The sequence below is a fragment of the Balaenoptera physalus genome, assembly GCF_965194825.1.
Source record: "Balaenoptera physalus genome assembly, chromosome: 4".
NCBI lineage: Eukaryota > Metazoa > Chordata > Mammalia > Artiodactyla > Balaenopteridae > Balaenoptera > Balaenoptera physalus.
In genome coordinates this window covers 96,901,875-96,929,314 of record NC_138891.1, presented here as the reverse complement: position 1 = coordinate 96,929,314, position 27,440 = coordinate 96,901,875, and the positions used below count along the sequence as shown (strand labels likewise).

The 27,440-nt window shown below is 37.4% G+C and overlaps 1 protein-coding gene across 6 annotated transcripts in view; it reads left to right on the top strand.

Annotated features, from left to right (window-relative positions):
- Positions 1 to 27,440, top strand: part of NFKBIZ (NFKB inhibitor zeta) — a 290,471-nt gene that overhangs the window by 76,931 nt on the left and 186,100 nt on the right. Inside the window, exon 14 of one of the 6 annotated variants that reach the window (XR_014263086.1) lies at positions 20,247 to 26,304. The exons of 4 other annotated variants lie outside the window; for them this stretch is intronic. The gene's annotated coding sequence lies outside the window, so the exon portion shown is untranslated. Of the gene's footprint in view, positions 1 to 3,104; positions 15,188 to 20,246; positions 26,305 to 27,440 lie in introns of those variants that run through there. One more of the 6 variants, XR_014263087.1, reaches the window with a different exon arrangement.

The window sequence follows — 27,440 nt, the reverse complement described above, 5'->3', positions numbered from 1 at the left end:
GTATCTTTTCCATATTCTGTTTTCATTTCCTTTGGATATATAGCCAGGAGTGGGACTCCTGGATCATATATATATATTTTTTTAAGTATTTGTATTTATTTAATTATTTATGGCTGTGTTGGGTCTTCGTTTCTGTGCGAGGGCTTTCTCTAGTTGTGGCAAGCGGGGGCCACTCTTCATCGCGGTGCACGGGCCTCTCACTATCGCGGCCTCTCTTGTTGCGGAGCACAGGCTCCAGACGCGCAGGCTCAGTAATTGTGGCTCACGGGCCCAGCTGCTCCGCGGCACGTGGGATCTTCCCAGACCAGGGCTCGAACCCGTGTCCCCTGCATTGGCGGGCAGGTTCTCAACCACTGCGCCACCAGGGAAGCCCCCTGGATCATATTTAAAAAAATTTTTTAGCAACCTCCACACTGTTTTCCACAGTGGCTGAATCGATTTACATTCCCACAAACAGTGCCCAAGAGTTCCCTTTTTTTCACATCCTCACCAACACATCTCTTGTCGTCTTGATGACAGCTGCTCTGACAGGTTATTGGAGGAGGTCATGGAGAGGACGTAACCACCCGTTGACCCAGGAGCTGACTCAGGCAATTGGGGGTTCCTCCCCCACCTCCAGGTCCTTGGAAAGTACGCTTCGCCCACGCTCCCATAGCCGGAGCTGCTTTGAAGGATACAGCCCTGAGAGAGCAAGGTGTGGTTGAGACCATCTGGACAACATATATGACTGAACCCAGCTAAGGCCTGTGTATAAGCTTTAAGATTCTGTCTGGTGGGTGCGGAGATCTACTTGTCGGGCGGCCGCCCACATATAGCCTCATGTGTAAGTTCCTTTGCTTATTAAACCTGCCACCTACCAATCTCCAGTGGCCTACTTCTTTCTTAAGGCTCTCTTTGCCCTCTGTATATGGGGGCCAGTTTGGGAGCCAACGCAGGTGTAGATGATATCTCGTTGTGGTTTTGATTTGCATTTCCCTGATGATTAGGGATGTTGAGCATCTTTTCATGTGCCTCTTGGCCATCTGGATGTCTTCTTTGGAGAAATGTCTATTAAGTTGCTCTGCCCAGGTGATGCTTAGCACTTTAATTTTCAATACTTCCTTCTTTTCTAATACAGGCTTTTAAGATTACCAATTTCTCTCTAATTCCTGCTTTTGCTGTATTTCCCCAAGTTTTGTTTGTGGTATTTTATTATTAATCAGTTCTACATTTTTTCTATTTTCCAATTTAATTTCTTTTTTTTGACTCGAGCTATTTAGAAGTTTATTGATTTTAAACATATGGGACTTTTCTAGTTATCTTTCTTTTAGCAGTGTCAAGTTTAACAACATCGAGTTGTGGTCAGAGACTATGCTTTGAATGAAACCAGTGTTTTGGTATTTTTGGAAACTTGCTTCGAGAATCAGTGTGGGTCAATCTTTGTGTTTCAAGTGTGCTTGAAAAGAAAGTGTATTCTGCAGTTGGGGGTGCAATGTTCTACTACGTATATATCTTAAATCTTAATTATGCTTGCTAATTTTATAATTATGTAATTAAATACCTTCTATATTCTTGCTGACTTTTTATATTCTTGGTCTATCAAATATAGAAAGATTTGTTAAACTATTACTGTATGATATTGCGTTTATCTATTTTTTCTGCTAACTTTTGCTTAAATATTCTGAGGCTGTGTCAAAATTTGCATGAAAATTTAAAATTATTTCTGTCATATGAAATGTACCTTTTGTCATTATGAAGTGACACTCTATCTCTAGTAAAGCTTTATGCCTTAGAGTTTATTTCATTTGCTATTAATATAGTTGCATAATTATATAATTAATCTCAATTCTTTGCTGATCCATGACTGGCCCTGTGCATTGCTCACCTCCTTCTCCCTTCCCTGCTGTTCCCTGGTCCCACTGGGTGTGACATTGAACAGCTGGAAGATGGCCTTGGGGGCTAATGGTAACAGGGATCCATGACTCCTCCTTCCCCCCAACCCCCCACACCCAGAAAAATTGGGATAGGTATCCAGGAAAGGGGTAAAATTGCCCCATACATTCATACAGTCATGACTGTTCAGCTCTGGTAATGTTCTGTTTGCTTGTTTCTGCCCTGATGTGTAAGGACTGGTCTGGAAGGAATCATGGTAGTCCCGTGGTGTTGACAATGGTGTGATCTGGAGTCACATCTGAAGCGTCATTAGTCAAAGGGGCCATAGGACCCTAAGGGAGGTCTTGAATAATGCACATTAAGAAGCCCTGTTCCAAGTAACAGAGCTACATGGAAATTAGATCTTGAGTTTTCCTGGATGTGCTCCAGTGAGAAGATTAGTCTGGTAAGGACTGTCCTCTCATTTTACACACTTGTACCTACAGGGGCCTTTCCCTATTCCACACTCCCCCACTGTGCTCCTAAATACAATCTGCCTCTCTGTTGATGGTGACATCCATGGGGAAGGTAACTGGGACAGTTTAACAGCATGGCTGCAATTTTTTTGACATTCCTCCCATCAGGAGGTGGGGTCTATGTCTCCTCCACTTGAATCTGGTAGGCTTGTGACTGCTTTGACCACCAGAGCACATTGGAAGTGACGCTAGCTGACCTCTGAAGCTGGGTCACAAAAGGCCATGCAGCTTCCTACTTGCTTAGTGGAATACTTGTCCTTTGAGTCCTGAGCCATCACACTGTAATTCTGATTATCTTGAGACGGCCAAGATGGAGAGGCCACATGTAGGCACTCTGGTCAACAGCCCCGGCTGTGCTTGTCCTTCACCAATCCCAGGCCAAGGGCCAGATATTTGATTAAAGAAACCATAATGAAAGTGGATTCTCTCGTCCCTGCTATTCCAGCCATGCCTTTTGAGTCACCTCACAGCCTTTGGAGTCATCGTAGCTGAGGCCCCAGACATTATTGAACAGAAACGAGTCATCCCTCTATGTTCTGTTAAAGTTCCCGAGCACCAGAATGCAGCAACATAATAGCATGTTTGTTGTTTTATGCCGCTCACTGTTTTTCAGGATGGTTTGTTATGCTGATAGATAACTGAAACAATAATGCCAACAAACAGGCAGTTGAGAGCTCACTTTTCTGAGTCTATCACCATTTCTCTTTTTATTCACAGCCGCTTATCAGCAAAGATCAGAAAATCAGGATTATGTGGTTGGACATGGAAATGTGTACATAGTAACCACTGCCTTCACTTTAGCGCTTGGCTTAGGACCTCGGTAAACTAGCTGCCAGACTGAGAGAGATCAACCATTTTAAGGAACAAAATGTGTCAAGGCTTTTCACTTGAAAGATATACTTGGAAGGAGACGATTGCTCCCTGCCAAAGGGCTCATCAGTCACAACTAGATTTCATCTATTTGTGGCTAAATGTCTCAGATGATAATCTGGGGAAATCTGGTGTCTCTAGCCTAATCCTGTTCTATTCACTTGATTCTGAAAAGCAAACAAAATAGCACTTCAAGGCTTCTTCCCCCTGACATGGACTATTTGTTTTAAAATGTGGCTCTGAGGCAGTCTGCATTGTCTTTTGAGGACATCCCAGGAGAAAGACAGCTTTATAGACTAGCTAAATGTTATGCCTGCCAGATTTCAGATGGTGCCAAAACTTAGGCCTTTCTTTTTCTATTGAAGTACTGGAAAGTATTGTAGTACGTTATTGAGAGTGATGAATGGTGTCTATTTAATAAGGACTTTAGTACTTTTATTTCATCCTCATTGCTTTATAAAGCAGACCTTTATTTTTCATACCTTTTCTGGATGAGTTTCCTCTTCTTTATTACCATAACACCCAGATACTCAAATCCTCGACTAAACTCACTGGCAATGTTTATTCTACTTATTTTTAAGCAAATAAAGCACGGTACTCTGGTACAGCTCTCAGAGTTTGGAAGTGTTATAAACATTTATAGGGAAAATCCTGGAGGGAATTACCTGAGAGTTGGTAAGGAAGGAAAACTGGACAGTAAAATGGCTGACAGAATCCAGTTGATTCTTTCTCTGACATGTCCCTTGAGTTTCTTTTAGCTTCGCCATTTTCTTCTTAGACTGTTACAAAAGGCTGCTATTGTCTTTCTGTCCATAGACTTGGCTCCCTACCAGCTGCTCTCCATGTGGCAGTCACACTGGACTATAAGGGCACAGGCTATGTCTTATTCGTGGTCGTCCCACCATTGCCTAGCCCAGTGCCTGCTGCATAGTTGGTGTACAACAAATGTTTGAATAAATGAACATTGAAAAATTATATTATTTCTGTTCTCTGAGATAGTCAATGGACCCACATGGCCTAAAGAATCAAGTCTACTTTCCTTGGCATGACACCAGCAGGCAATAGACTCAGGCAGCTGACTGCCACTCAATAATCAGAAAAGGGTTGTGATGGCAGTGAGAGGAGCTAAGTGATAGGGTTGCCAGAAGGTTTAAATTTGATAAAAATTTATATAAATCTGTACCTCTATGTGTATATGTGTGTGTATATACACACATATGTGAGAAATGGGGAGTTCAGTGATAATAATTTGCACTATATGTTGTATTTTGTACTAAATCAGGTGTCCCCTTTCTTTACTTAATTAAAAAAGCCTTACTATTTGCCTCTAAATATGTCTCAGGTAAAGTTAAAGAATTACTTCTTATGGATTCAAAATTCAATGTGTTACATTCACAGATTTTCCATGGCACTAAAAACTACTATACACATAGGCAGTGCTTCAGAGGCAAATTTTCTGTCTGTATTAAATGTACATTACTTTATTAGTAGAAATACTTATGTTTTTCAGGAACTAACATTGAATTTTTAATTTCAAGCTATTATGTTTTTTGATAAAGCTGTCAATCTCTGTGTGAAAAAGAAAGTGAAAAGGTAGAACCCTATATTATTAAGAGGGTGGTATTGGGTGAATCTATGTGGCTTCCAGGGCCCTGAAGGGGCCCATGCACCAGGGAGCTTTGCCCTCAGGGCAGGTTTGAAGCCGACTTCACGGCAGAGAGTCAGACCTAGAGAGCAGGAGAGAAGGATTGTGTGAAAGTTGCGTAGTTTGGTAGAAAACCAAAAACCACTTAACTAGAAAACTTTTCTCACTTGTTTTTCCTGACAGGAAAGGCAAATACTGAGAAACACTAATTTGAGACACTAGGCTAATGCTAGGAGGTTGGAGGAGCCTACCAGTTTCCTGTCTTTCCCCCTCTACAGGTCCCTCCCCATGACTCTCCACAGATCAGCTAGAGAAATCCTTCTAAAAACACCTCAGTCAGGTCATGCTACCTCCTACGAAAAGATCCATGGATCAGGGCCTCGCATAACATCCACAGATAAAAGACAAAATCCTTCTGGATTCTGGCCAACTCTCAAAGCTGTCTCATACTACTCTCCCCTCTGAGCTTTCGGCTTCATCCATCCTGGAAGTTTCCTGGTCGCTTCTGGAAAACTCCAATCCCATGCTCTTTTAAAACCTTTACACTTGTTGCTCCCCTCTGTCCTTAACACTGTTTCTGCAGATATCCACATGGCTTGTCTCCCTGCTTACTTAGGTCTTTGGTCAAAGACCTTTTTCAGAAGCCTTATCTGACTACCTGATGCCCCCTTTTTAGCACTCAGTCCTGCCTGACAGTGTCTTAGGGATATGCCTACTTACTGTCTACCCCACTGGAAAGTGAGTTCCTTGAGAGCAGGGACTTTGTTGTGAACACTGATGTAAGCCCCGTGCTTGGAATGGTGTCTGGTATGTATTATAGTTGGTTCATAGTGAATCTTTGTGGAATGGATGAATGAATGAATGAGTATATGAGAGCAATACAAAGTAATAGTTTTGGTGGAAGAATGTCAGGCAAATGGGTTTATAAATGTTTCTTGAGAACATTTACTCATTATAGAAGATTTTCCTGATAGGAGCAATTGATTTATCTGAACGGAACTTTGTGGAAATAAAAGGAGGGAGGGAAGGAGAGAAGGGACAGTATAGAGGTGGGGAGACAAAAAGGTCGGGTAAAGGTTGGGATGGGTAGTGGTGTGGTTATATGTTCATTCTACGCAGGCAGCATATTCAATCAAGCCTGAAATAGTCAATATCTTGGGTAGAAATCCATGGAAAGATTGTATTGAATAATTTTAAGTGCTTCCCTGACCAATAATAAAGACATGAAACAGATTTTCAAGGAACTTGGTAAGTGGGTGGTGAAGGATTTATTGACATGCTCAATGTAGGCACTGAAAATTAATCAAAAGCCCTAGAGGAACATTAGAGAACTGATAAGATCACCTACTGAGGACACTGAATGCTGTAGGGGACTTTAGGTATTTTCAAGGGTAATTTGAATTACATGAGATTTTCACTTTATGGGCTGAGCCACCTAACCCTGGAGCAAGATGTGACTCCATTGTAAAGAGAGAAGGAAAGACCAGGATTTGATCTGGGTGTGCACTAAAATTGGTAAGGGTGAAAGAGGAAGATGTGTCACAACGGAAGTGGTTCTGTGTATCACTTACCTTTCTAGCTAAGTATTTAGGAAGGGCCTTGAATTTGACCAAACCAAACAATCAGGGGTTGTGAAATCCACATACTTCTTTCTAGTTCACTGTCACCTCTCCATCACACAGAGTAACAAGGTTGGATATGGGCTATCAATTTCCTTGTTTGTCATATAGTTGGTGATTCATTAGGATTTTCCAGTGAGCACTACATTAATGAAACTTCTTGTCTTGGTGCATGTCAGTGCCATTGGAAACCATCACGTGGCTTGCCTGAGATCTGCAGCCTTGGGGCTGGCCTCTGTGAGGGTTTTACAATTTCTGACTCACTTGTCTGTGCATTCGTCACATACCCTTAGTGTGGTAGGGCTGAAATGGACGTGCAGGTGCACATGTGAGGTAGTGATAACGGGTGAAGAGGAGGAGTATGGAGGTTGAGATGATGCACGATCACATGTAAGATTTGGTGTGCTCTGGGATGCACAAGAATACTTTTTGAAAATCAGCTAAAAGTCGAGGTCAAGGTGAATTTGTTTCTGCATTACTGACATATACTTTCGTCTCCCTCTCCTTTTGCATTACGTGGGTTTGTTTTGGTGTGTAAGGGTGAGGCTACAATCTAAAGGACCTTTCTGGGTGGTTGGTTCACCCTGACCTGTGTTCTAACCCTGAGGAATCACTGAGGTTTTTTGTTTTTTGTTTTTGTTTTTGTTTTTGTTTTTTTCAAGCGGAGGGTGGGAAATAGACAAGCAGCTGTGACATCACCTACGGTTTAGGAAGCATCCTCACCAATACAGAACTGTGTTATTTACCCGGGTCTGTTCTTTCTACTCTTCACTGTAAGATGTCCTAGCTGGTTTTGTTTGTTTGTTTGTTTTCATTGACTGACTTTCCAAAGTGAAAAGATACAGCCTTTTGTTAACTTACAGAATTCTGAAGGGCACCCAATAAAGTGAAAATAATAATACAAGTTTAGGCTGTGAGGATAGTCTCTGTGGAAAAATTATTATCAGATCTCTAATTTCCTCCATTATCTAGGTCTGTAAGGAAAATAGTTTCCTCACTTTATTTCCTCTGTTCCAAATTCATTTTTAGTGATGTAGAGAAGTTGCAGATTTTATCACTGTAACACAAAGATGAGCTATTTTGACAATCATCATCTAAATTAAAATGGGTGATAAAGAAGTTCAGGTCTAGAAACACACAGTGCAGCTTACTGATGGAAAAGACCCAACCAGTTTTTAAAACACTGGGATTGAAATTTCATGGCTTCTGAGGATGATTCACTGCTTAGCTGTGTCATGAGTTTCATTTTGAAATGAAATACACTGTGTGGTTTCATTTGAGGCTTCATGTTGATGCAAACAGGAAATGAGCCCATATTGAGAAGTTAGCTTGAAATACATATAATTAATGACAAAAAAAGTGTCAAGCTGTTGTTTGGCCATCCTCCCCACCTCTGTTCTGGCATTACCAGTCTGTTCTACAATTGTAGGATACCTGATGTCTCTCCTCTTGTCTGAGAACTCATAAAGGGCAGGAACTGGCTTAAGCAAATAGAAGGTGCTCCACGAATAGCTGTTAAATGAACACGTGAACATCAGCTCTAAGGGAGTGAAATCCTCAGCTCAAATCTTCCCGGGTAATTGGTGATGAGAAGGCCCTCTTCATCTTCTATGCGTTCACACACTTGACTTAAGCAGAGTCTTATTTAGAGAAGCTGTTTTACAGGGTTATTTTCACAATAATATTCACATTCCCACACTTGGATATTCTCTTGACTCCAATGTGGGAGGAGGGGTTGTGAATGTAGGAAGTATAGTGGAAACAAAGCAGTTGTGATGGAAAACCCAATGATTAATTATTTTAAAGTTGATTTTAATTTGTTTCAATTTGCTTCCATACATTTTGAAGAGGTACAATATTCTAGGCTCTCTTCCAAGGATACTAGACTCTCGTGGTGAGGAGGGAGGCAGAAAGGAGACTTCTCAGATAACCGAAGAAGTTAGAGAAGAAGAAAAAACTGTATCTATAGAAATATGCAACTGAATTGCGAGGTGGTACAATTTAATCTTCAGATGCACGAGCTTTTAAGTCAGACCAGGACTGACGCTGGTTCTACCATTATTATCTCTGAGAACTTGGGAAAATGGCTTAATACTTATTTATATGCAAAATGGGAATAATAGTAATACACTATAAGTTTATTACAAGGATTAAATGATACATTCATGTACATCATGAACCAACATGGAGTACCAGGTCAGTGAATGTGAGCTCTTAGTGATTAAACATGAGAATGGAAAGGGCTAGGAAGATAGCTCTAGTAACTGAGTTTATTTGAAAGTCTCTGTTGCTAATCCATGTAAAATACAATGTTTTGCTAATAGATGGCATTTGTTACAGGTAGACGGATCAAAATCACCATATAATTGATAGCCTTTGAAAATAAACATTGAGAGCAGTACTTACTTTCCCCAAATTTACTGAAGTAAATATCTTGAACCTTCTCCTCAAGAGAACACAGAAGAGAGGACAGAGTTGCTTCATTTCTGACAACCGAAAAGGCTCTCTTCATTGTCCAAATTATAACCATGCAGTCCAAGGGAGATATATGTACTTTTTAGAGAATAACAGTTTAGATTCTGGAAAAATGGAATAAATGCTATAGAGAGTAGCTGAAGAAATTGTTGAAGTCTGGTAACTTTTCAAAACTGAATTTCCATTTTCTGACCTATGTAAACATTTCTCTTTCTTTTAAAATATGGGACTCCAAACTTGCAGCAGAGAGCCTCTTTTCCTGTGTCTTATTTAGCTATTTGTCTTATGTTTTATTGAGAATGAGGTCAGTCCATATGAACTCTCTCAATATCTCCTGGAGGGTAACCTCTGTTCCCTTTTTCTACATCAGAAGAAGGTAGCTTGTTCTTTTTCTTGCCAAGAACACTGCTCTGAGTGTGTTACTCCTCCCTTCTTCTTGCTTTTGCTCCATCCTTTAGGTACCATCTTTTTTCCCCTCTTAATCTTTTTTCCTCTGCCACAAATATGGTGAGGGCCCTTCCTATACTAAACTAACCGTCCTCTGACTCTGCTATTCGAGCAAGCTACTACTTATCTCTCTTCCTTTCACCACCAAATTTCTAAAAGAGTACAAATTCTGCTTTCACTTCGTACTCATGCATTCACTTCTTAACCCCTTGTAATATGGCTTCCACCTCTAGCCCTCTATGAAACCACCTTCTGGAAGGTCATCAGATATTTCATATGCAACAAATCTAATAAGCATTTCTCAGTCCTCTTCCTCCTTGTCCTCTCTGCAGGAATTTCCCTTCTCGGGATTTTCCGCTCCTATGTCCTCTGTGATACTGTAGTCTGCTGGGTTCTTTATTCTTTCTGAGAACTCTTCTTTCACCTCCTTCACTAGCTGCTCTTTCTTCCTCCTCCTGCTCCATAATGAAGATATTCTTTTCTCCACATTCTTTGCCTCAGGTAACGCCTCATCCTCTCACATTGCTTTACACATGAATCCCTTCAATCTCTTTTCCCTTCATCTCAAGATCTCTCTCCTTATGATTCCCAAAACCTAGCAATTTCCAACTGTTGTTAGGATATTCTTACTTAGACAATCAGCCAGGATTTCAAACTCAGCATATTTAAAACTAAGGTTATTAACTTATACTCACTAAACTCCAAACTCAGATTGTTTTTATTTTGTTTTTATTAATGATACCACTATTAATGAGTCATCTTTCAAAACTCCTTCCTCCCTCCCTCATTCTTTCTTCCTCCCTCCCTCATTCTTTCTTCCTCCCTCCCTTTCTCCCTCCCTCTCTCCCTCCCTCTCTTCCTTCCTTCCTTCTTTCCTTCCTTCTCATTTCTCATGCTCCATGCCTAATAAATTCTTGTGTATTGAAGATTCTATAGGCTTTGTGGTACACAGGGTGGGAAGAGCATCTGTTTTGGACTCAGATAAGTCTGGGTTCACATCATGGTTTTGTTACTTCCTACCCTTTTGGCCTTGAGAAAATTACTTAAGCTCATGGAATCTTGGTATCCTTATCTAGAAAATGACGAAAATAACATCCCCTACATGGCCAATTGAGAGGACTGGAAAAGAGCTGCACATTTTCTACTTACTTATTAATAAACAGTAATCTCATTCTTTCCCCTTGCCCTGGTTCTATCTCTCATTCCCATTTTTCTTTTCCATTAAATGGAATAATACTTGTCAAGGTACTTCATGCAGTTCTTGACATGCAGGTGTTCATCACATGTTGTTTTTTCTCTTTCCTTCCTTCTGTTGTTGCCTCCTCAGTTCAGACCTATATTTCTTCTTGTCTAGACAATTGGTGGGGCTCCTACATGACTCTGGCTCCTGCCTGGACATTTGGATTCACCCCTGCCCCCCAACAATACTGCTGGTTGGTTGACCTTCCCCAGGCTTCCTCAGATGAGGCCACTCCTCTGCTCAGAAACCTTTGCTGCTTCATTATTTCCCAGAAAATGAAATAGGAAAACATATGGTCCAAGTTATTTTCACAGACTTATATGTCACAATTTTTACACACGGGCTGCATGCCTCTAACTTTTCTATTCTGTTGCCTTTCCTGCTGGGCCTGTAATGATATCTAACCAGACTCTGTCCACCACATCTGTTTCTACCATGATGCTTTCCCTGATCACCCAAACACTTGGAACTTCTCTCCCCTGACCCAAAAAAGACTTTGCACTTCTCATCCTCAACTTACTCCCCATTTTAGTGGTTATTTATTTATTAATTTACACTTTCCTACTCCCCCCTCCCTGAGACCATAGCTCTTTGAGACTGTGTCTAGTTACTGTAGCTATTTTTTGAAGTAGCTAGTCTAGTGGGCACTCAGTACATTTTGGCTTAATGAAAATAATGAAACTTTGACATACAGACCCACTTGTGAAAGCAAAAGTATTTTAGACAACAGAACCACAGTTTATGAGAGGAGAAAGAGAGAAGAGGAATAATAATAAGGAAGAGAAGAAGTAAAAAGAAAGTCAGGTTCATTTGGGGAACAAAAAGTCGTTATTTTCTGATTGGGTCAGAAAAGTATGAAATGCAAAAGGTAGCGAAACTAGGGTTATGCTGACAGAGTGAGGGAGTTTTGAAAGCAGTCGCCATGCTATCCCATTCTAATTCTTGGCATAGTATAATGATTAATATCCCATGACAGAAGATATGCTGGCAAACTGCCCTGTATCTGAAAATAAAGGAAATACCCTGGAAAGAATGAGATGTGGTGAAGAGAGGAAATGACAATGTCCTGAAAAGGTTAGCTCTTAGTCATCACAGGAGCACCTCAAATCTCGGTATGTGTCAAGCAGCCTGATGGGATCCTGGTATCCCTCTTGTCACTCTGTAAAGGCAGTCACTTTGACACAAACAGAGATAAAGCAGCCTAAGTACACAGAGGGGGTCTAGATTTTGGGAACATAAGTGCTGAGTATACAAATGGTACTCAATAAAAGCCTGTTAATTGATGTACCACAGTTTGTGAAAGAACTTCTCAGTCTTCCTAGGGTGACAGAACTTCTCTAGGGTCTGATGCAAGAGTAAAGTAAGACCTCAGAAAATGCTGAGGTTTTCCAGATCACTCAGTAACACTGGGACAAGTAGGCTTGTCTTGGCTAAGATATAATAGTCATATCCTACTCTTCCAGAAGCCATTTGTTTTATAAGCTTAAATCATAAGTGAGAACTTGATGGAATCCAGGAAGGTCTTTGAACAGCCAAATTTAGGATGATTTTAAAAAGTTTTTTTAAGATGGGAAATAGTGGTTTATCCCTTACCAGGCCTTTCTTCTAGTTAAGAGAGCTAACGACTATGTGGTTGAAAAACTTCCATTTCATCATGTATTTGTCAAATAAGAAGAGTATTTAAAACACATTTTTAAGCCTAATATAGAATGTTAATTGGCCCCTTGGACACATTTGGAAAATCAGGAGAAGTAGCTGAGGAAGTGTGCTTTTGGTGAACTTTGCAGAAATTGCTTGAGCATTCAGGGTTTGCAATGGCTCAGGCCATGATCGTCACCCCCTCCATTCGTGTGTCTTAGATTTGAACATATGCCAGTAACTCAGGGAAAATTTACTTACTTATCATTTTACCATCAAATACACCATTATAAATATAGCAAGCGAAGACCAAGGAAATGGCCAAATTATTCATATTGGTGTTTTAATTCCAATGCAAGGTTAAAAAAAAATTGACTTCATTCTCCCAAACCATTGTTTAAGCTTTTTGAGCCATAGGAATGAGTTATTTGACATGATGCTTTTTCACTTGCCTTCCTCTCTTTCACTCCAGTTTCTACTAGTATAAAGGCTTCACTTTCTCAGGGGGTTCTAAAACTGCCTTTGAGGGAAACTTCAAGCAATTTCCAGTTAGCTTTTTTGATTGTGCTTTTTCATTGAATTCTGGTGCTCTTCCTTAAAATTTGCATAATTGGTTCTTAAAGAATTCTGCTAGTGTCATGGTCTCAGACAATGATTATTCCAGGATTTCTTGAATAAAGGTCACCAAAACTTTATTAAATCTCCAAAATACTAAGGAAAACACTTTAAATTCACATGTGAGAACAGCCTATGATTGCTTTCTGTTGATTTACTACTTGTTTGACAGGATATTGCAGTCATGATTTCCACTACCAGGTTCATGTGGGAAATCTTAGGAACCGCTCCATAGCTATCACATCTGTGGACAATTTCAGGTTTTTTGAATTTCCCTCATTATCTTCTGTATTTTCACTGGTTTCAAGTTTACTCATCAAACTTCCTGTTTTTAACCACTGATCCATGCTCCCAGTTGAAAATGTAATTTGAAACTATTCGCTTGAAAAGTTAAGTGAAGTATAACTTTACAACACAAAAAACCCTCAGAATTTGGGGTTATTTTGTGTTATGGGAGAATTCACTATATTTGGAGAAAGACCTTAACATAGATATGTATTTGTAAAAACGTATTTAAATCTCATAATTGTAGTGGTAATTTAACTGGTCTGTGGGAATTATTTTGTGTGTGTGTGTGTGTGCGTGTGCGTGTGTGTGTGTGTGTGTGTGTGTGTGTGTATAGAAGTTAGAAAAGCCTCACTGATTCTAAACAGGACAGACTCATTAAAAAATACATCAACTGTAAAGACTGTGGACTTGCCCAGAGATTATGTAACCTGATAGACTACCACTGTTCTTCTCCCTAGGTAGTGAAACTGCCATAAAAGTGATCTCATCTTAGACATGTTTTCAGCTTTCCTTACAGGAGGAGCCATGTTTGTGCTACACGATGCTGGCCACTTTGATTGGAGCAGAGGTGGTAACTTGACTAGCTTGGACCAATCAAATAATCTTTTCTATAATAAGGGATTTGGGACGAAAACTTTCTAATTTAGTTTGGTCCCATTTTGCTGTAGTCAGAATTCTAAGATGACTCCAATCTCCCTTTAGGTGGATGTAGTGCTAAGCTGCACCTACTTTGGAAGAGAGGTACTGGCTGGTAGTACCCAGTGATACCCTCTGAGTTATGCAGAGCGATTGGCTCCTTCACAAAATGAGCATAGACCACTACGTATTTTTGAGTTCTTGTATTTACTTTCTATGCTTTTCTGACTCTTCTTTCAGGCCTTTAGTTGTCATTTCTTTTTACAATTTTGGAACCCATACAGGAAGAGAAAAATAGTTTTGTTGTTACCCAATTCTGCCTCTTCTGAATCCATACTTTTTATACTGAACTTTTTAGCTGAAGATGTGCCACAAAGACATCTGATCATTGAGAACATACTGATCTCCCAACATATCTTGGCCTTTTAGCCTTTGTAGCCTTTTAGCTACAAGCCTTAAAGGCCTTGTAGCCTTTTTCCTTCTAGTTCAGCTGTGATACTGTTGGACTCTTCCAAAAGGAACTTTGGCAAAAACTAAGGGTGGAGTAGGGTGGGAGCAGAGGGGTGGGATGGTGGAAGAACATAGAAATCAATGATTTGCATAGTTCAGAGTTCTGATCTGTCCCTTATGTACAGCTAAGATCCAGTGTGGCTAGGTTAACTTTGGAGTAGATAGTCCGTGATCCCTGGATTAGTTTTAAACCTCTGTATTGTGTACATATATTTGAATGAGTGCAAAATTTAAAAAGAAGACACTAAAAGCACAAGCTACAGAAGGAAAAACACCAGGTAAATGGGACTTCATCAAAATTAAAAACTTTTGTGCTTCAAATGAGACAAATGGATAAAGAAGATGTGGTACATATATACAATGGAGTATTACTCAGCCATAAAAAGGAATGAAATTGGGTCATTTGTAGAGATGTGGATGGACCTAGAGACTGTCATACAGAGTGAAGTAAGTCAGGAAGAGAAAAACAAACATCGTATGTTAACGCACGTATGTGGAATCTAGAAAAATGGTACAGATGAATCGGTTTGCAAGGCAGAAATAGAGACACAGATGTTGAGAACAAATGTATGGACACCAAGGGGGGAAAGTGGGGGTGGTGGTGGTGGTGGTGGGATGAATTGAGAGATTGGGATTGACAATATATACACTAATATGTATAAAACAGATAACCAATAAGAACCTGCTGTATAAAAAATAAAAAAAAAAATTTAAAAAAGACACCATCAAGAAAGTAAAAAGACAACCAATGAAATGGGAGAATGTATTTGCAAATCATATCTCTGATAAGGAATTTGTATTCAGTGTATAAAAAGTACTTCTACAACTAACAATAAAAGGCAAATAATCCAATTATAAATGAGGAAAGGAATTGTATAGACATTTCTCCAAATGACATACAAATTATCAATAAACACATGAAAAGATGCTCAATATCATTAGTTATTAGGGAAATGCAAATCAAAACCACAATGAGATAACACCTCTTATCTACTAGGATGGCTAAAATAGAATAAAAAACAACAACCAGACAATAACAAGTGTATCTGCACGTGTATATGTGTGGGCATGTATGCATGTGTGTATTTTTTGTGGGACTGCTGTTTCTTTATAATACTCTGCATAAACTGGGCCACGTGGAACATTAGTTATATTTGGGTTTTGCTGTCATAGCACTTTACAGTTTACTATGATCTTCACCATATATTATCTACCTCATTTAATCCTTGTAACTATATAAGGTCGGCAGAGTAGTTCATTATTTCCTCTCTTTTGAAGATAAAGAAGTTCAGGCTCAGAGATGTGAATCCTATAAATTGTTAAACTAGGTCTTAAATTCAGGTTCTCTTTACAGGATACCATGCTACTTCTCAAATAATACTGCCTTACATTTCATTGCAATGTTTAGGTAACTTTAAAATAGTGCATTCATCTATATTACTTCATTTTAAACTTCACAACCAACCAATGAGGTGAGTAGGCCAGATAACATATAAATAAATTATATTTATTTTATGGTTGGAGAACATGACACTCAGAATGATCAGAAGCTGTACTTCAAGCACTGCCACTCTTTTACCTGGGACAAATTATTTAACTTTTCTGTCTCTAAGCTTTGTTACATGTCAGTTGAAGGCTCAGATTATATGATCTCAAAGGTCCTTTCGAAGTCTACTATTCTATGATTCTGTCATTTAGAATATCCCTCCATTAGCAGTTTAATTAAACTACTCATAGACTCCCTAGAATTTTAATAATTTCATCTAATTAGATAACAAAATCCTATCACATCACAGGTATCTTTTACAGTAAATACTGTGTCTAGCATTTTTTTAAACAAAAAGTTTCTGCTGTACAAGCAGTTTGCAACCTGGCTGTGGAAAAAAATACCCTTAATATCTACCTCAGCAGGAAGAGTGCATCAGAAGAGAGTCTTCTTTTATGTCCTATTTACTTGCTGCACTATATATCATTTGTTTTCATTTATTTGCAATGATAATACAATGATAATGTATTTTTAAAAGATATGTTAAAAACTTCTCATATTTTCATATTTTCTTGGCACCTGAAAATGAAGTAGTGAGTTAGGTATTTTCAAAAAGCTTCTAGCTCAAGAATTCTGTGACATTTACTTCATGATAATGGAAAGGTAAATCTCAGCTCTTTTCAGGATATTGGTTTAGGAGAATTGGTGGGTGTGAATGTTGCCTAACAGTTTTAAAGTTACCTGCATAATCTTTTGATAAGTTTCAATTAAATCAATTAAGTTTCATATTCTGTCAAAATTTCCTCTACAACCCAAGAACTGGTGATCTTATGGAGCAGTTATAGCACTTAAAAAAAATCTCCATCCCCTCTGTTTTTTTTTTTTTTTCTCTCTCTGTCCTGTTCAAACAGGCTATAAATACACAGATAGTGCTTTCTGTTCGTTGACCATACGGGAAATTATCATCCTTCCATTTTCCCCCAGATTGAAAGAGGTTCACTGAAAGAAGAAGACTCTCAGTAATGGGCTGAGTTAAACACAGAAAGTCAAAATACATGGGAAAATCTTGAGAAATGGGAGAGTCAGCTTCAGGGCAGCTTAATTTAAGTCACTTTCCTTTTGGTGTTTCTATAAAGGCCACCAAGATATGAGTAGTGGTTATCCCACCAAAAGATAGTGCAGAGATAAAGCCCACCGGGAGAGATACGAGTACGGGGCTTTCTTTGAAAAGTATGACAAACTAGTTAAATGTATTTTACTAAATTTCCAACCCAGTCTTGTAGAGTCAAGAAATTAACTCTAATTCTTGCATAGGCAATGGCTGTTTCTGAGATGTGTTCACAGATCAGTTGCACTTTATTCAATAAGAGTTAAAACCTAGTTCATCAAATCATATTATGAAATATTTATTCTAATTAGTCAGACCTCATTTATTTCATGAAATGTATACATTTCTCTTTCCTAATAATTAGAAACAAAATTCAAAACCCTATAATAAAAAGTAAAATATGTGATGAGGTACATAGTTTTTAAAAGATCTTTTAGATGAATTGTGAGCTAAAAAGTATGAAACTATGATACAAGAATATGTTGCCCTAGGACAACAGGGGCTGACCATTGTTTCATAGTATCATGAGGCTTTGGGATATTTCATAACCTTTCAAAAGATGGTTTTCTTGGATCTCCTCCATAGAACATATTTCACTGAAGGTTGAACATAGTTCTTCAAATTTATAATATCTTCAAATATACTATTTGGTATTTACTGATTCCTTAAATATATGAATATATGAAGCATTCTGCTAAGCTATATTCCACATGTAATTCTATGTAATAGCACCATGATCTTTTTGCCCCCATCTTTATTAAGGTATAATTGACAAATAGAAATTGTGTATATTTAAGGTGTATGACAATGTATGTTTTGATACAGGTATACATTGTGAAGTAATTGCCACAGTCAAGTAAATTAACATATCCATCACCTCAAATAGTTACCCCTTCCTTCCTTCCTTCCTTTTTATGGTGAGAATACTTAAGATCTACTCTCTTGGCGAATTTCAAGTATACAATATAGTATTGGTAACTGTGTTCACATTGCTATACATTAGATTTTTAGAACTTGTTCATCTTGCATGACTGAAACTTTGTACCCTTTGACCAATATCCCCCCATTTCCCCCTCTCCTAAGCCCTGGCAACCACCATTCTACTCTCTACTTCTATGAATGTGACTATCTTAGATTCCACACATATGTGAGATCATGCAATATTTGTCTTTCTGTGTCTGGCTTATATCACTTAGCATAATGTTCTCCAGGTTCATGCATGTTGTTGTAAATGTCAGGATTTCCTTCCCCTTTAAGGCTGAATAATATTCCATTGTGTATAATACAAATACCACTTTTGCTTTATGCATTCACCCATCAATGGACATTTAGGTTATTTCCATATCTTAGCTATTGTGAATAATGCTGCAACGAACATGGGAGAGCATACATTTCTCTGAGATACTGATTTCCTTTCCTTTGGATATATACTCAGAAGTGGGATTGCTGGATCATAAGGTAATTCTATTTTTAATTTTTTGAGGAACATCCATACTGTTTTCCAAAATGGCTGTACCGATTTACATTCCCATCAATAGTGTACAAGGATTCCCTTTCTCTACATTCTTGCCAACATTTGTTATCTCTTGTCTTTCAATTAATAGCCATTCTAACAGGTATGAAAACTCTCACTTGTTTTCATTGTAAATAAACGAAAACATTGTGGTTTTGATTTGCATTTCTCTGATGATTAGAGATACAGAGCACTTTTTCATGTTCCTCTTGGCCATTTATATGTCTTCTTTTGAGAAATGTCTTCTCAGGTCCTTTGTCCATTAAAATTTTTTTTTTTTTTTTGCTATTGAGTTGTATGAATTCCTTATATATTTGGATATTAACCCCTTATGAGATATGTGGTTTGTAAATGTTTTCTCCCATTACATATGTTGCATTTTCATTTTGTTGATGGTTTCCTCTGCTGTATGGAAGCTTTTCAGTTTGATGCAATCACACATGTCTTTTTTTGCTTTTGTTGCCTATGATTTTTGTGTTATATCCAAAATATCATTGCCCAGACACAATGTTAAGAAGCTTTCCCCCTATGTTTTCTTCTAACAGTTTTACGGTTTCAGGTCTTATGCTTAAGTCTTTAATCCATTTTAAGTTTGCTTTTGTATATGGCATGAGATAAGAGTCCAATTTCATTGTTCTGCATGTGGATATTCAGTTTTCCAAACACCATTTACTGAAGAGACTATCATTTCCCCATTGTATTTTCTTGACACCCTTGTTGAAGATCTATTGACTATACAGAAGTGGATTTACTTCTGGGCTCTCTATTCTGTTCCACTGGTTTATAAATCTGTGTTTTTTTTTTTTTTATATGAAAGCTTCAACTTTTTTTTTTTAATTTATTTGTTTATTTATTTATTTATTTATTTATTTTTGGCTGTGTTGGGTCTTCGTTTCTGTGCTAAGGCTTTCTCCAGTTGCGGCGAGCAGGGGCCACTCTTCATCGCGGTGCATGGGCCTCTCACTGTCGCAGCCTCTCCTGTTGTGGAGCACAGGCTCTGGATGCACAGGTTCAGTAGTTGTGGCTCACGGGCTTAGTTGCTCCACGGCATGTGGGATCTTCCCAGACCAGGGCTCGAACCCGTGTCCCCTGCATTGGCAGGCAGATTTTCAACCACTGCGCCACCAGGGAAGCCCTATATATCTGTTTTTATGTCAGTGCCATACTGTTTTTATTACTGTAGCTTTGTAATATATTTGGATATCAGGAAGTATGGTGTCTCCAGCTTTGTTCTTTTGCTTTGGCTGTTTGAATTTTTTTGTGGTTCCATATGAATTTTAGAATTATTTTTATATTTCTGTAAAGAATGACACTGGTATTTTGATAGGGATTGCATTAAATCTGTAGTGGGTAGTATGGACACTTAACAATATTAATTATTCAGATCTGTGTGCATGGAATATCTTTCCATTTATCTATGTCTTCTAAAATTTCCTTCATCAATGTTTTATAATTTTAAGTGTACAAATCTTTCACTTCTTTAGTTAAGTCTAATCCTAAGTATTTTGTTATTTTTGTTGCTATTGTGAAAGAGATTGTTTTCTTAATTTTCTTTTTGGATTGTTCATTGTTTGTGTATGGAAATGTGACTGGTTTTTGTATGTTGATTTTTTATCCTACAACTTTACTGAATTTATTATTTCTATCCATTTTATGTTGAGCTATTAGTTTTCTACCTATATGATTATGTCATCTGTAAGTTGGGATACTTTTACTTCTTCCTTTCTGATTAGGATGCCTTTTTTTTCTTGTCTAATTGCTCTGGCTAGGACTTCCAGCAATATGTTGAGAAGAAGAGGTGAGAATGGGCATCCTTGCCTTGTACCAGATCTTGATAGGAAAAACTTGCAATATTTCCCTATTGATTGTGATGTTAGTGTGGCTTTTCATGTGTGGCCTCTATTGTGTTGAGGTAAGTTCCTTTTATAACTATATTGTTGAGAGTTTTAAACATGAAAGTGTTTAACTTTGTTAAATGCTTTTCTTAAGAAATGATCATGTACTTTTTTTCTTTCATTTTGTTAATGTGGTGTTATTCATCCATCAATGGACAATTGATTTGCAAATGTCAAACCATCCTTGCTTCCCAGTTTTAAATCCCACTTAGTCGTGGTTTATGACCCTTTTAATGTGCTGTTTAATTCAGTTTGCTAGTATTTTATTGTGGATTTTTGCATATATGTTCATCAGGGGAGTTGGCTCATAGTTTTCTTTTCTTGTGGTATCTTTGTTTGGTTTTGGTATAAGCATGATGCTGGTCTCATAAAATGAATTTGGAAGTCTTTTTATATTTTTTGGAAGAGTTTAAAAACATTTGGTATTAATTCTTCTTTGAATGTTTGGTAGAACTCACCTATGAAACCATCTGGTCCTGGGCTTTTCTTTGTTGGAAGATTTCTGATTACTGATTCAATCTCCTTACTTGTTATTGGTCTGTTCAGGCTTTCTATTTCTTCTTCTTTCTTTCTTTTTTTTTAAAATAAATTTATTTATTTATTATTTATTTATTTAGTTTTGGCTGCATTGGGTCTTCATTGCTGTGCACGGGCTTTCTCCAGTTGCAGCAAGCGGGGACTACTCTTCATTGTGGTGTGCAGGCTTCTCATTGTGGTGGCTTCTCTTGTTGCAGAGCATGGGCTCTAGGCATGCAGGCTTCAGTAGTTGTGGCATGTGGGCTCAATAGTTGTGGTTCGCGGACTCTAGAACGCAGGCTCAGTAGTTGTAGTGCACAGGCTTAGTAGCTCCGTGGCATGTGAGATCTTCCTGGACCAGGACTCGAACCCATGTCCCCTGCATCGGCAGGTGGATTCTTAACCACTGTGCCATCAGGGAAGTCCTCTATTTCTTCTTGATTCAGCTTTGGTAAGTTGTATATTGCTAGGAACTTATCCGTTTCTTTTAGGTTATCCTCTTCACTGGTGTATAATTGTTCATAATAGTTCCTTGATCCTTTTTATTTCTGAGGTGTCTGTTATATCTCCTCTTTCATTTCTGATTTTATTTAGTTGAGTATTTTCTCTTTTTTCTGAGTATAGCTAAGGGTTTGTTGATTTTGTTTATCTTTTCAAAATATCAACTTTTAGTTTTGTTGATTTTTTTCTATTGGGTTTCTATTATCTATCTGATTTAATTCTGCTATAATCTTTATTATTTCCTTCCCTCTTATTACTGCTTTTGCTGTATCCCAAAAGCTTTGATATGTTTTCATTTTCATTGTCTCAAGATACATCTAAAATTCTCTTTTGATTTGTTCTTTGAACCAATTGTCATTCTAGTGTATTGTTTATTTTCCACATATTTGTAAAATTTTCCATTGTCTGGATGTTATTGATTTATAGTTTCATTCCCTTATGGTCAGAAAAGGTACTTGGAATGATTTTGATCTTAAATTTGTTAACACTTGCTTTTGTGAACTAATGTGATCTATCCTGAATAATGTTCTGTGTTTGTTTGAAAAGAATGTGTATTCTTCTCCTGTTGGGTTGGAAAGTTCTTTATATATGTCTGTTAGGTTCCTGAATAATGTTCTGTGTTTGTTTGAAAAGAATGTGTATTCTTCTCCTGTTGGGTTGGAAAGTTCTTTATATGTGTCTGTTAGGTTCATTCGGTCTACAGTGTTCAAGTTAGTTATTTCTTTATTGATCTTCTGTCTGTGTGTTCTATCCATTATTTTATGTGGGTTATTTAGATCCTATACTATTATTGTATAGCTGTCAATTTCTCCTTTTAGATTTGTCAATATTCGCTTTATGTATTTAGCTGCTCTGATGTTGGGTGCTTATGTATTTATAATTGCTATATCTTCCTGTTGAATTGACACTTTTATCATTATATAATGACCTTCTTTGTCTCTAGAGACAGTTTTTGACTTAAAGTTTATTTTCTCTGATATAATAGCCATTCCTGTTTTCCTTTTATTACTATTTGCATAAAATATCTTTCTTCATCCCTTCACTTTCAGATATGCATGTCTTTAAGTCCAAAGTGAACCTCTTGTAGACAGAATATCACTAGACCTTGTTTTTAATCCATTCAGGCACTTTATGCCTTTTGATTGGGGAGTTTTATCCATTTACATTTAAAGTAATTACTGGTGGGTAATGACTTACTATTTCCATTTTATTAATTGTTATGTCTGTTTTGCAGTTGTTTTTGCTTTCTCTTCTCCACTTGCTGTCTTCCTTTACTATTTGATGATTTTTGTAGTGATTATTTTGATTCTTTTCTCTTTATCTTTTGTTTATCTACTATAGGGTTTTTTCTTCATGGTTAGCTTGAGGCTTACATAAAATATCTTGTAGTTATAACCATCTCTTACACACTGATAACTTAACTTCAATCACAGACAAAAACTCCATACTTTTACTCCCTTCCCCCACACATTTTGTGTTCTTATAGTCAAAGTTTGCTTCTTTTTATATTGTGTATCCATTAATAACTTTTATCTTTTTACTGTTATATTAGGGTTAAAAGTAATTTAGACACCACCATTACAGTGTTAAATTATTCTGCATTTGTCATATCTTTACTTTTGTTAGTGAGATTTATGCTTTCATGTTGCTGTTTGGTGTTTTCATTTCAATATGAAGAACTCAAACATTTCTTGTAAGACAGGTCTAGTGGTGATGAATACTCTCAGTTTTGTTTGTCTGAGAAAGACTTTATATCCCCTTCAGTTTTTCAGCTTTACTGAGGTATAATTAAGAAAGAAAATTATAAGATACTAAAAGTGTACATCATCATGATTTGATATATGTATACATTGTAGAAGGATTCCTCCCATAATGAACACTTGTGTTGATGTCTGTAGCAATTACCTCTTCTAGACTTTATGGACTAGCTTTGGTGGGGGAAGCTAAATGAAATAAATCTGACAGAGAAAGACAAATACTGTATAATGTCACTTATTTGTGGAATCTAAAAATACAACAAACTAATAGTTATTTTCAAAATAGCAAATATAACAAAAAAGAAGCAGATTCACAGATATAGAGAACAAACTAGTGGTTACCAGCGGGGAGAGGCAAGTGGGTAGGGACAGTATAGGGGTAGGGGAGTAAGAGGTACAATCTATTATGTATAAAATAAACTGCAAGGATATATTGTACAACATGGGGAATATAGCCAATATTTTATAACTATAAATGAAACATAACTTTAAAAGTTGTGAATTTGTTGTAAACAATGCTGCTATGAACAGGGAGGTGTATGTATCTTTTCAAATTAGTATTCTTGTTTTTCTTTTCTGGATGTATACCCAGGAGTGGAATTACTGGGTCATATGGTAGTTCTATTTTTAGTTTTTTAAGAAACCTCCATACTGTTTTCCACAGCAGCTGCACCAGTTTACACTCCCACCAACAGTATATGAGGGTTCCCTTTTCTCACATCTTCACCAACATTTGTTATTTGTAGACTTTTTGATGATAGTTATTCTGACAGATGTGATGTGATATCTCATTGTGGTTTTGATTTGCATTTCCCTGATGATTAGCAAGTTGAGCATCTTTTCATATGTCTGTTGGTCATCTGCATTTCCTATCTGGAAAAATGTCTGTTCAGTTCTTCTGCCAATTTTTAAATCAGGTTGTTTGTTTTTTGATGTTAAGTTGTATGAACTGTATATATATGTTGGATATTAATCTCTTGTTGGTCATATCATTTGCAAATATTTTCTCCCATTCTGTAGGTTGTCTTTTTATTTTGTTGACTGCTTCCTTTGCTGTGCAAAAGCTTTTAAGTTTAATTAGGTCACATTTGTTTATTTTTGCTATTCTTTCTTTTAATTTAGAAGATGGATATAAAAAATATTGCTGTGATTTATGTCAGAGTGTTCTGCGTATGTTTTCCTCTAGAAGTTTTATGGTTTTAGGTCATACATTTAGGTCTTTAATCCATTTTGATTATTTTTGTATATGGTGTTAGATAATGTTCTAATTTCATTGTTTTACATGTAGCTGTCCAGTTTTCCCAGCACCACATATTGAAGAGACTATCTTTTCTCCAATGTATATTCTTACCTCCTTTGTCATAGATTAATTGACCATAAATGTATGGGTTTATTTCTGGGCTGTCTATTCTGTTCCATTGATCTATGTGTCTGCTTTTATGCCAGTACCATACTGTTTTGATGACCATAGTTCTGTAGTATAGGCTGAAGTCAGGGAGCATGGTTCCTCCAGCTCTGTTCTTTTTCAAGATTATTTTGGCTATTCAGGGTCTTTTGTGTTTCCATACAGATTTTAAAATTATTTATTCTGGCTCAGTGAAAAATGCCATTGGTATTTTGATAGGAACTGCATTGAATCAATAGATTGCCTTGTGTAGTATAGTCATTTTAACAATATTGATTCTTCCAATCAAAGAACACAGTATGTCTTTTCATCTGTTTGTGTCATCTTCAATTTCTTTCCTCAATGTCTTATAGTTTTTGGAGTACAGGTCTTTTGCCTCTTTAGGTAGGTTTATTCCTAGGTATTTTATTCTTTTTGATGTGATGATAAATGGGATTGTTTCCTTCATTTATCTTTCAATAGTTCATTGCTAATTTATAAAAATGCAACAGATTTCTATATATTATTTTTGTATCCTATAACTTTACCAAATTCATTGATGGGTGCTAGTAGTTTTCTGGTGGCATCTTTAGGATTTTTCTATGTATAGTATCATGTCATCTGCAAACAGTGACAGTTTTAGTTTCCTTTCCAATTTGGATTCCTTTTATTTCTTCTGATTGCTATGGCTAGGTCATCCAAAACTATGTTGAATAAAAGTGGGCATCTTTGTCTTGTTCTGATCTTAGAGGAAATGCTTTCAGCTTTTCACCATTGAATACGATGTTAGCTGTGGGTTTGTCATATATGGCCTTTATTATGTTGAGATATGTTCCCTCTCTGCCCACTTTCTGGAGAGTTTTTATCATAAATGGATGTTGAATTTTGTAAAAACTTTTCTTCTGCATCTATTGAGATGATCATATGGTTTTTATTCTTCAGTTTGTTAATGTAATGTGTCACATTGATCTGATTTGCAGATATTGAAAAATCCTTGCATCCCTGGGATAAATCTCACTTACTCATGGTGTATAATCTTTTTAATGTATTATTGGATTCAATTTGTTAGTATTTTATTGAGAATTTTTGCATCTATGTTCATCAATGATATTGGCCTGTAATTTTCTTCTTTTGTGATATCTTTGTTTAGTTTTGGTATCAGGGTGATGCTGGCCTCATAGAATGAGTTTGCAAGTGTTCCTTCCTCTGCAATTTTTTGGAATAGTTTGAGAAGAGTAGGTGTTAACTCTTCTCTAAATGTTTGGTAGAATCCACCTGTGAAGACATCTGGTCCTGGACTATTGTTTGCTGGGTGTTTTTAAATTACTGATTCAATTTCATTACTGGTAATTGGTCTGTTCATATTTTCTATTTCTTTTTGGTTCAGTCTTGGGAGATTGTACCTTTATAAGAATTTGTCCTTGGGGCTTCCCTGGTGGCACAGTGGTTGAGAGTCTGCCTGCCAGTGCAGGGGACATGGGTTCGAGCCCTGGTCTGGGAAGATCCCACATGCCGCGGAGCAACTAGGCCCGTGAGCCACAATTACTGAGCCTGCGCGTCTGCAGCCTGTGCTCTGCAACAAGAGAGGCCGCGATAATGAGAGGCCCGTGCACCGCGATGAAGAGTGGACCCCACTTGCCACAACTAGAGAAAGCCCTCGCACAGAAACGAAGACCCAACACAGCCATAAATAAATTAAAAAAAAAAAATTAAAAAAAAAATTAAAAAAAAAAAGAATTTGTCCATTACTTCTAGGTTGGTTAGGACCTATATTCCTAACTATAACCCTATTTCACCTTATTCCAGTGTTAGCAATATGTCACAAATCTGAATAAAGAGTGTATCTGTTCATATCAATCTCTTTGGTAAAGCAATGGATCCAGGCATTCTTAATTTCATTTAACTAAATCACTTATGTAAGGTGATATTTCCCCTATAAATAGATGTTGGGTGAAGAAATGATAGAAGTTACATTTTTGATCCCACAGTTTCTCAATAATCTCCCAAAATAATATAAAAAATGTCCATGACTTTGTAACTTGACTTTCTTGGTTAAACAGCAGTGCTGATTTATTTATATATATATTCACTTCACTGGCCATATATGTGGATCACTTTGTAGATTAGCTTGTGTAGGGGATACTGTGGTGCACCACCTAGATTCCCCACTTAAGACTGAGGCACTCATTTCCTCAGCTCCCTAGAGTATTGGCCACTGACAACTTTCACACAAGTCCTTCTTTGGGCATTGTCCTCAGCCTAAGGGTGCTTCCTTGCCCAAGTCTATACTTGCCGTTTGGAAGTAGCCTGCATCCAATGACTAAATGCTGTGCAAAATGTCCTGGGCTCCCTTGCTTCCATCTGCAACAACTCTGATGGTTTATTATAGCCCCTGAGCTCCCCATGGTATTTGGCAAGAACTCTGTTGTTTCTGTATCACAATTCAATCTCTCTTTCTGTCTAATCCTTCGTTCTTCACCCCCTTATAGATGTTCCTGAGACCAATGAAATCTTGATGGAAATCTTCACCATTCTTTTCCCCAGGGAATGTGACCTAAAGTACCTAGGGAAGAGTTTTAATTCCAAAATGATTTCTTCTTGTCACTTATAGCATTTTTCTGGTATATTTTCTTCCTTCTGACAGTTGTGTACTCTGGAAAATCAAGCATTTTTATGATTAGCCTAAGTATCAATACAATATAAGTAGGATGGCAAGTACATTAAAAATAAAATTTAAGAGAAATTTGGATTCTTGCCAATCCTTCCTCTGCATTAGGTTGGTTAGAGATCTTTCCACATAATGGCACATGACTGGCAAATAGAAGCCATTGGTTCAGTTAATAGTTTAGGTGCCTACTATACATAAGGCATTATGAAAAAAAAAAATGACATGGCTCCTGCCCTCAGGAA